Genomic DNA, 11,520 nt, shown 5'->3' with positions numbered 1-11,520 from the left:
GGTTACTCAATGTCTGGTTAACACTAATCTGCGGTTAAACATCGTTATCGACGACTTCGACTCCATGCATATAACAGGGAGTCGGTAACGTCGATAACTATGTTTAACCGGAGATTAGTGTTAACCAGACATTGAGTAACCGGCCCTTAGTCTGTTCCAATAGCAGTCCGCTTTACAAGATTTAGGGCCGGTTACTCAATGTCTGGTTAACACTAATCTGCGGTTAAACATCGTTACCGACGTCTTCGACTCCATGCATATAACAGGGTAACCGGCCCTTAGTCAGAACTTACAGGAAGTCGTTCCTATTGACATAAAACCTGTAAGTGGAAACACTTTTGAGAGAGTAACTGAGCAACTGTTCCTAGTCAGAAGGTACAGAATTTAGTCCGGAGTTTTTTTTCCTGTAAGTTCATGAAAAGTCAAACGATCAGCTGATTTGCATGTGCAAACAAAAACAAATGCTCAAATACTCCAAGAGCGCCTCATCGGATGTTGCCATTGTTCATACTTCTGCGCGATATACCAGCACGGTCATGATGAGTGACTTATACAGTGTTGTTTTCGTACGTCGATAGAGGACTTTACTCCTGAATTTCATACTCAGTCCAAAGTAGCACTTGTTGGTGAGAGAGATTCTGCATTGGATTTCGCTGGCATTATTATCAGTCTTAATGCTGGTTCCCAAGTGAACGAAATTCTCTACCTTCTCGAAATTATAACTGTCAACAGTAACGTGAGTGTCAAGGTGCGAATGCGCTGATTGTTTTTTTAATGACAGGAGATACTTCTTCTTGCCCTCGTTGACCACCAGACCCAATCGCTTTGCTTCCTTCTAGTTATCGATGTAACAATTGTACGCTCTTGTAATAAATTGTTCCTGAGCGGTTCAGTTCGGCGTCGTGCAATAAAGCCATAGGAAATATCGCCATATGGCTTTATTTCATTTCACATTTATTTCCATGGGAAAAGTGAAATAAAGCCATAACCATACATTTTACATATGAGAAATAAAGCCATACGATCTTATTTCAATTAGAAAAATAAATGTTGACTCTTTGGAGCCAGTCCGCGTTGACTCGCCACCACGCGCCGTAATCACGCTCTGCGCCCCGCGGCCTAACGTGCCGCGATCCCGCGCGCCGCCTTCATACAAAATTTTTTGTTTCTTCAATTTTGCCATTAACAATTTTTTACAACCTCAAGTTAAAATGCATCTTACCGATTTAAAAGAAAGTCTCATATACATACATACATATATACAAATTAATACACATACATGAATATGTATATATCTTTGTGATTTTATTTTAAATCTGTAAGATATCTACTATATATTTGTGAAAGTATGTATGTATGTATGTGCCAGATTGCAGTCTAAACGGACGGACAGAATCGAACAAAATTTTGACAGAGTATTGCCATTACACCTGGGCCTATAATAGGGTGAAAAAAATTGGGATCCGACAAGGTGGCGTGGCACCTCCCATAGGCGTGAAATTTTTAATCAGCCATAACTTCCAGACCATAACTCACATGAACTTGAAACTTGGTATGCAGACATTTCAATGGTAGATGCTTATAGGCGGGTATATATAATCGAGTTTGTAAAAGGGGGCGTGGCACATCCCATAGGCGTGGAATTTTTTATCAGCTATAACTTCGGAACCATAAGTCACACGAACTTGAAATTTGGTATGCAGACATAGCCATGGTAGGTGCTTATACGAGGGTATATATAAATGAGTTTGCAAAAGGGGGCGTGGGCATCCTATAGGCGTGGAATCCTTTATCAGCTATAACTTCGGAACCATAAGTCCCACGAACTTGAAATTTGGTATGCAGACATAGGGACACGATATCGAACAGAATGTATCGATATGGTACTCATTTAAAGTATCGCTTTAAAAATATCGGGTACCCATTAATATCGGAATAAAAAGACTCGATATTCCAAATATCGATACCAAAATCCAAAAATCTTTATCTAAATATAGGTCTCGTATATAGGCCGCTGTGGTGTAATGGTTAGCAGTGCGCACAGCTTGAAAATGAAAAACAGCTTCCCATTAAAACCAAATCGCCGTTCATAGTCGACATAAAACTGTAGGGACCCCTTTTGTGCCACAACATTAAGGCGCGCGCGACAAATCGGAGGAGAATCTCGGTCAAACACTAACGTATTGTGTAACAGCACGTAGAGATTGATGTGTTGACTTAAAACACCGAGGTCGCGGGGTCAAATTCCACTACATGCAATCCTAACTAATTACACATTTCTGCTCTTTAAAGCCCAATTTATATGGGGACGAATTGTTAATAACATTATCCTTGTAATGTGAGTTTATAACATTCGATACGATACTAGGGCTCTGGTACTCGATTCCAAAAAATATCGTTTTTAAACTATCGCGTAGAAAATATCGGTATGGAATGCCAAAAGTATCGATATGGTATCGTATCGTATAGAAATTCGTGTCCCTATGCAGACATATCAATGGTAGGTTCTTAAACGAGGGTATATATAAACGAGTTTGTAAAAGGGGGCGTGGCACATCCCATAGGCGTGGAAATTTTATCAGCTATAACTTCGGAACCATAAGCCCCATGAACCTGAAATCTGGTATGAAGACATATCAATAGTAGGTTCTTATATGAGGGTTTATATAAATGAGTTTGTAAAAGGGGGCGTGGCGCATCCCATAGGCGTGGAATCCTTTATCAGCTATAACTTCGGAACCATAAGTCCCACGAACTTGAAATTTGGTATGCAGACATATCAATGGTAGGTGTTTATAGGAGGGTATATATAAACGAGTTTGTGGAAGGGGGCGTGGCGTATCCCATCTTCGTTGAAATGTTTATCAGCTATAACTTCGGAACCATATGTCGCATCAACTTTAAACTTGGTATGCAGTTATATACATATTTGGTAGGTGCTTATAATAAGGTCTATATAAATGAGTTTGTAAAAGGAGGCGTGGTTCATCCCATAGGCGTGGATTTTTTATCATCTATAACTTCGGAACCATAAGTCCCTCGAACTTGAAATTTAATATGCAGACATATCAATAGTAGGTGCTTATGGGAGGGTATATATAAACGAGTTTGTAAAAGGGGGCGTGGCACATCCCATAGGCGTGGAATTTTTTATCAGGTATAACCTCTGAACCATAAGTCGCACGAAGTTGAAGTTTGGTATGCAGGTGTAGCTATGGTAGGTGCTTATAAAAAGATAAATATAAATAAGTTTGTAAAGGATGGCGTGGCAAATCACATGGGCGTGAAAAGTTTTATCAGCTATAACTTCAAAACCATAAGTCACATGAAATTTAAATTTGGTATGCAGACATATCTATGGTAGGTGCTTATAGTAAGGTATATATGAATGAGTTTATAAAAGGGGGCGTGGCACATCCCGTAGGCGTGGAATTTTTAATCAGCCATAAATTGGGAACCATAAGTCACATGAACTTGAAATTCGGTATTCATACATATGTATCTATGGGAGGTGGACAGAGTAAAGTATATATAAATGAGTTTGTAAAAGGGGGATATACATATATATATTTATCTATTAGATAACTTGGATATTTAAAACTGTGTGTTTTTTTTAAACCTTACCGTCTTTAGATTATTTTGAAATGGAAAGATTAAATTGTTTTTAATCTCGCAATGCTGTTAAACGAAAAAGGTTCGTTCATAATGAATAAAGCTCCTTCCGAATTAAGCATTCTACTAGGAAAGTGCAGCTAAATAAAACAGCTAATCGAATAGGCATCTAATATTAATAACGGAACAAAATTTTTAGTACAAGTGATGATCAATATATATTAGTTATAGCACGATAAAGCCAAAAGTATTGCTCCTAAGGATGCCTTAATGTAAACAAAGAAAGTTGTTTGTCTCCTTTAAATTATGCTGAACTGAATATTTGTATTACTGTTTTATATTTAGATTTGTTTACCCCGAACGAGGTCGGGTGCTCTGCTAGTATTTATATAAAATTGAAGAGTGTATAAAATTGTTATTGATAAAACCGAAAAGTACTCAACATTACAGACGTCATATAAGGAAACTGAAATTCCATATTCTGCATAACAGTTGATGCATGCACCTTATCCGCTCCTCGCCTCCGTACTTGAATAGCTTAGTTGGTAGGGTGTAAGTTCCAGCAGCTTTTTTGTTTTTCAGCCGCGTAATTGCTATTCGTACCTCGCCATAGTCAGCCGACTACGTCATCATCGACTGGGAGCCCGGGTTCATCTTCTCCACGGCCTTCCGTGCTGCTACCATTCAGTAGAATGGAAAAGTGTGCCCTCCATAGTTTAAGTAAGTTCTGGACACCGGTCACTAGGTCGCCATAGTTGTTCTTACAGGACTTCGCCCTGGTCTTGAAATCATCTGTAAGTCGCCTAACTCTCTGGGGAGTTCTTCATACTGGTCAGCATTTCAAGCTCTTCACACTCACGTATTTCGGCTGGAAGCATTGCCTTCCGTCGATTCCAACTTTATCGATTTGGTTTCTCGTTTTTCGATGGATCTTTTTATGCTTGGACCTAGTACTGTATACTAGCATGTTTCGGGCACCGGCGAAGTCGATCAGTCTCAGTCCGTTGTCAGGGTGAACGATAGTACTCGGCGACTGAGCCTCTCTCCCACCACAAATCTAACACCGAATTTACGCACCATTACATGGCATCTGTAGTAGACGTCACAAGGCCCCAGACATTGCTTGCCTTGCCCCGTCCAACGCATTTCTGGGATGACGGTGATGTCAGCTTTGTCCTTACGAGGACATCAACCAGCCACGCAGAGGCACCTTACTCATTAAGGGTCCGGATATTTCAGGTGAATGCCCTCAAATCGTAGTCTTTGACGCGTTTGCCGTGGTTGTCACCAAAAGGGGCGGGCTCATCCGAGGCTTTGTGTCGCGTTTTCACTGGAAGTTGTTTTTACCTGGCAGGTCCCAAACCCAGCGCACAAACCATCGCTGGGAGGGGGTGGTTTCTTAACCGAATACACGTTTATATAGCGAGCCCCGAAACTGTAGCTGCATACCCAGAACCACGACTATACCGCAACGCAGAATCAGTCTTGCCAATAAGTCGTACTTTGGACTGAGTAGGCAATTCAGAATTAAAGTCCTCTCTCGAAGTACGAAAACCACACTCTATAAGTCACTCACGTTGCTCGTGCTCGAATTTGGCGCAACTGCATTCGAGAGAAAGATTTTGCGGGAGATTTACGGGCATTTACACGATGAGCTGTTTGAGCTTTACAACGAAATAGTGCATGGGATTAAAATACAGCGGCTCCGCTGGATTGGTCATGTCGTTCGAATGGACACCGACGCTCCAGCTCTTAAAGTATTCAACTCGGAACCCGCTGGTGGTAGCATAGGAAAAGGGCGGCACCCACTGCGGTGGAAAAACCAAGTGGAGAAGGGCTAGGCTTCACTTGGCATTTCCAACTGGCGTCAGTTGGCACTGAAGAGAAACGACTGGCGCGCTTTGTTGAGCTCGGATAAAACCGTTGGGGTGGTTAGAGCGCCAAAGAAGAAGAAGCAGTGACGTCTATAATGTATTGTGGAATCTTAAATGATAGGACATAATTGGGGTGTTAAGAAACAAAACGGCGAATAAATAAGCGAAAACAATACGAAAATGTTTAAATTCGGGCCAATTTTTTAATGAATTGGCAACTGTGGTGAACATTAAGGGCCGTTTGTTCAATGTCTGGTTATCACTACCTCCCAGTTAAGCATCATTATCGACGTTTTCGACTTCAAGCATATAACACATGCTCGATAAAGCAGTCGTTGTATTTAACCGTAGCTTTTACAACCGGTTTGTTTTAACCGCACATTGAACAAACGACCCTAAAATGTTCAAAATATCGGTTACGAGAGTCTCCACGTACTTCTTCGGTCTAGAGATGCACTCAATTACCTCAACGTAGTTGGGTTGCCCACACCGTGGAATAAGCCATGCTAGAGTTAAATTTCCGGATATGCTTAAGGTCTTCCTGAGATCATGCGTTCGATATATTGAATATCGGAAATTTCGAAGACGAAATAGTCAATAAAAATTCACAGGTCAACAATTTGAGGAAAATGTTTTGATATCGAGATATCGTTAAGCTGATGCCAGATAAAACGCTTGTTCCGCTTTGCGTGACAGATTCGCTTTGACAGATAAGATAAATTGTATGAAAATGCACAAAGCATGCCACACATAGACCTCCACGCCTGCAGCGCGAAGCGAAAAGATGGCCAACTCCCATCATTTTGCGCGCGTTGACAATCAGCCGGTTTAATATTTATTTTGTTTCATCGAATTTCGAGTTTTCATGCAAAAACATAAAATTTAATAACATCGCTTATATTAGGTTTGCTCCACAAGCTACTTGCAGAAAAACTCGAGCAAAGTTCAAACTGTCAGCGTATATCAAATAAACTCTAAAACTTACTTGTGACTTCGGGTAGCATGTGGAACAACCCTATTTTTAAAGCCAAATATATAAAATCCACAGCAATTTTGACGAGTGAAAAAGCAGTACAAAATTGTTTTCTTGGCGTTCATTGTGGCATACCTTTTGCGTCTGGCGCTTTGCTGGCAAAGTTATAAATGTCACGCAAGGCCACAAAGTTTTGTCCGGCATCAGCTTTAGTGTTTTATTATCAGGTGTGCGTTGGCAATAATAAAACTATTTTTTTAATTTTTTTCCTAGGTGTAGTTTTGAATTGAACGCATTTGGAAGTCTTATCGGAACATTTCTATATAAAAATTGATTTTATTATCATCGCATAGAAGTGGTCTCAATGAACCAAATATATTTTGTTACATTTGTGGTGAATGCACACTTAAAAGATTCCGAAAACCTCTAAGATATTTTATAAGAAAATTGTTCCTACTTGGAATCCAAAATTTTGGATGAAGACAGGCAAAGGATACCCCAAACTTTTTGTAAACGAACGCAGACTTAGAATCGACTAGGGGACCCTTAACGCATTCGGAGGAAGCGTATTCCAACATTTTTTTTTTAAACAGAGCTGTGACAATGATTTCGAAGGAATGGCGTCTATATATTAGTACTATCTTAAAAATCTCCAGACTTATTGTCTTCTAGATTAAAAGAAAAAAGTTGTTGACGTCAGTTTGAAGGTATAAAATTTATTGAAATTTTTTAAAAAAGTCCCCAAAATTTTTTGAAATATTAGTGTTATTCTCCAAATTGAGCAAGTGGCCTGGCAATCTGGCGTAAGAGCAGATGAGCTCAAGCAGGTCACTCCCAAATAAATGATTGTTTATTTAAATATTATTTTTGCTGTAACGCATTTCGGTAGTTTTCGCAGTTGGTGCGCAGGAAAATGTTAGTTTATTGCTAAATTTTCTACATCTAGATAATGCTGACGCTTTTACTTAGCTATGCTTTTACGGAAGTTTGCATTTGCCTGCCAAAAGGCGTTTATCAGAAACCTCTTTGGTTTATTGTTCTTTCGGACAGGCAAATATCTCCGATTTCGATTATTGGAGTTTGAAATGCTAACATCTGACAACCTTTTTCAATAAACTAAAACCACGTAAAAGCAAAGCCCTTTAATTTGACACCACATTTTTTGAAATTTGATGGCATGAACAATCGTGACGTTAAATATTTGACGCGTCAAATCTCCGAACTCAATCAAGAAATTTCATTCAATGAAAATCCCATATAATTATTAGGAGAAGATTTAAATCATTTCCATCTTGGAATTCGCGTCCCGCGAGACGAAAACCACTTTTCCATTGTTCAGTAATATTTATAGAGCTATATTTAATTTTATTTCTTATAATCGTTATGGTCTCTGATATAAATTCTTTTGTAGGGCTCGGTGCAACTCAATTGTTACAATAACAAGTAATTTTTATGCAAAAAACACAACCGACTTCAATTCTCATATAAAAATTTAGAAGTACCGTTAATTTCTTCAAGATCCAATGATCGATCTAAACCAGAGGTGGCCGGGACTCACACAATCATACATTTTAATTTTGCTAAACGATAAGAGAATGAAGAGAATAAGTCGCTCACGCGTCTGATGCAAACAGTGTTGTCAGCGATTTCGAGTTGTAAATTATAAGAAAAAGGGATTTTTTTTATTTTGTAAATAGTGTGAAAGGTAGATATAATATTAAAGAATTAACTTTTTAATATAATGCAATTCACTTAAATTGCTTGGTTCGATTTTTTAATATAATTAAAATTAAAATTAAATCAAATAGTTGAATTATTTTGAATTAAAAGAGAGGGATTAAACATTTTTACCGTGTCATGCAGCGAGTTGATTGCTTGAAAGTTTCGCATCGTTTGAGCACGATCACAGCAAAACCATAATCGTCGGCATCACTGATTCATAGAGTATGCTCATGTATGTGTGAAAGCAGCGCAGTTTTTCTCATGTACGTGTGAAAGCAGAAGAGAAAAATTTGGCACGCGTGCCTATGAAATGGCCACCCTTGATCTAAACCAAATTAGTATGGGACCTCCCCTGAGGCACCAGAAAAAGAACTATCGAAATCGGTTAATGTGGTCCAAAGTTATGTGGTAACATACGTGAAGAAAATATTCCTATGAATTGATTACCTCATTATTTTTTTGAAGTCGGCTAAAAATAGAGAAATTAATGAGATATATTATTATAAATTTTTAATAGCTATATTTTAACATTTCTAATAAAATTTACATTAAATAAAATCTCGGCCCCCCTACAATATGTTCTGCGTACGTCCATGATCCCTTGTCAAATTTATTTTATTTTTCGTTTAACGGAAACTGGTTCCAAAACAACCACCACTTATAGCGCTCTTACACGATGTGTATTTGCATATGTAAATGCATGATACAAAAAAGAAGGTAGTTTCAATAAACAACTTTTTGATTAAAAAGCAGATTTTTGACAATTGCTCAATTGTGAAAAAATCGAAGCGGCGTTACCCAATTGTAAGTTTTTTGGTGTGGGAGATTTTATATCCTAAATTTGGGATTATAAATAAAATATTTGTGTTAATATTTACCTTTTAAAAATAATTAATATCTTATCTTAAAAACGTTTAAATTTTACATTAAATTCGATAACAACTTGCCAAAACATTATTTTAATATTAATACAATATTAGTGAACATATTTAAAAATTTGTTTAGTGTCCTCATATCATCTGATTATTTCACACTGTAGTTTTCTATATCGGATTAAATGATTCTGATATAATTCAGACACTGAAATTATACATTTCGATGTGTTATTTAATACATATTTAACAACAAATGGAATTTACTTTGTGGCCCACGGGCCGCGAAATTTTTCCAGCAACACATATTGTTTTCAGATGAAGTTTTGACACACCCAAAAGTGAAGTATAAAATAAATAGATAAAAACAAATTTTCAATCAAACTGATTTGTGTAGTTCAGGAGCGTCTTTTGGTAAATGTTCTGGAGGCTGTTTTTATATATCCTATCTTATTATATATTTCTTAGCTTTTCTACATTCTGAGAAGTTGAGAGAATTAAGTCTTATGTTCTTTTTTGGTCAACTACGACGTTTGATTTCATTTTTTGCAATCATTAGTTCATTTCCCTTGAGGAGTCACAATGCCCACACCGGCTATAGCGATTTTTTTTAAATTTCGGACACAAACCTTCCAAGAATGAGTATAGGCTAAAATAAAACCGATATCTAAAGGTGGTGTGGAACCTCCCATACAATCGAATTTTTCATAGTGCATATCTCTGGAAGTATTTATGGTAGAGTTCTGGAACTTGGTATGGATATACATATGTATGTATGTGAAGTCAATCTCAACCTCATGGAAAAATATGGGTTTATTAGAAAATGCAGCATGCCACCGTAGAACTTGGAATAGAGGTAAATGAAATCAATCCCAAATCTATGAAAAATGGGGGGTATATGAAAACGATCTCGTAGCCAGCTACGAGAGCTAGCGTTATAAGCCATATAAACTAAAATTCTGGTGACGCATAGATACCTCTGGAAGCATTTACCTAGAATACTGAGATGAGGCATTTATCCAATGGAAATATGTACAGAAAAACGGGCGCGATACCTTCTGGAAAGTAGCATGATCACAGGGTGTATCCCTAGAACCATGTTAAGCTAAACCTTGAGGGATTACATTCTTGCCAAGACCGACAGGCATAAGCTGAAATTGCGTCGCAAGTTTTACGATCGGCTTGGGTAAGGTTTACCCACTTAACCCCCCTTTGTTTTCCCCGCTACTGAATTCTATAAACTGTCAGCTTTCAAACAATTTAAAATGTACATTAGAGTGGTCCAAAAAAATAAAGTCGTAGTTTTAATGCCGGCACACCCTAGGATTGATCTATATCGAAAAAAATATACCCCTATTTTTTATTTTGAAATTAAAAAATATTTAGGGAGTGCTCAAAGCGCTCAAAGTTTTCCATGTATTTTATAGGAGAAAAAACAATTTTTCGTAGAAATAGTATAAAACTCTTTAAAATCAATATTTTTCGACCGGGAAACTGTGGTTCTCTTCAGAAGACTTCCAGTATTAATATCTAATTGTTTTTTTAACCATTTTTTATGATTAAAGATTTTTTATTAGTTCCCCCCATTGCATTTTCTAAGGGCTTTGGAGGACCTATAAAATATAGTTACCATGAAAAAATTGTTAAAGAAACAATTGAGCATTATTACTGGGAATCTCCTGAAGATAAGTAAAGTTTTCCGATCGAAAAATATTGATTTTCAAGGATTCTACACTATTTCTACGAAAAGATGTTTTTTCTCCATATAAAATACATGGAAAACTTTGAGCGCTTTGAGCACTACCTAAATTATTTTTTATTTCAAAATAAAAAAAACATGGGTTTATTTTTTTCGGTATATAACAACCTAGGGGGCGGCGGCATTAAAAATCCGACCTTATTTTTTTTTACATACATTTTTGGACCACTTTAATGTACATGTGTATTTAAAAATGTCATGAAAATTGTGTTGCTAGAGTCATTTTGCAAAAATGTTGCAAGCTTTTTCACAGGGTGAACAGAATACTACTTTGCTGAGGAAATGTTGTGGAATTTCACACTTATTTCACAGAAAGAAATTTTATTTGCAATTTAACAGCTTTTCACGTGAAATAGGAATAAAATACTATGCTTGGGAACAAAGATTTTTAATTCACAAAAAATTAATAAGAAAATTTGAAGGATTTTAGATATTGGGTATGGTAGCACGAAATGTCACAAATCTGCTTAATTGTCAGGTTGTTAATATGGCGACGAAAAAGTGACAATGGAACTACCTTGTTTTTGGTATCATGTGTAAATGCTTCTTTTCTGATACGTTCTAATATATTGTGCATACGAGTATTTAGATACAAAAAAGTAGCATTTACATATGCAAATACATATCGTGTAAGAGCGATGTTACCACGAATAAATTTATGTTTGTATGTCTGTATGTATGTAATTATAAGTATACACCAGCAAATTT

This window comes from Rhagoletis pomonella, unplaced genomic scaffold, assembly GCF_013731165.1.
Source record: "Rhagoletis pomonella isolate Grant_MI unplaced genomic scaffold, Rhpom_1.0 Rhpom_scaffold_00010, whole genome shotgun sequence".
Lineage (NCBI taxonomy): Eukaryota > Metazoa > Arthropoda > Insecta > Diptera > Tephritidae > Rhagoletis > Rhagoletis pomonella.
This window is presented reverse-complemented; position numbering follows the sequence as displayed.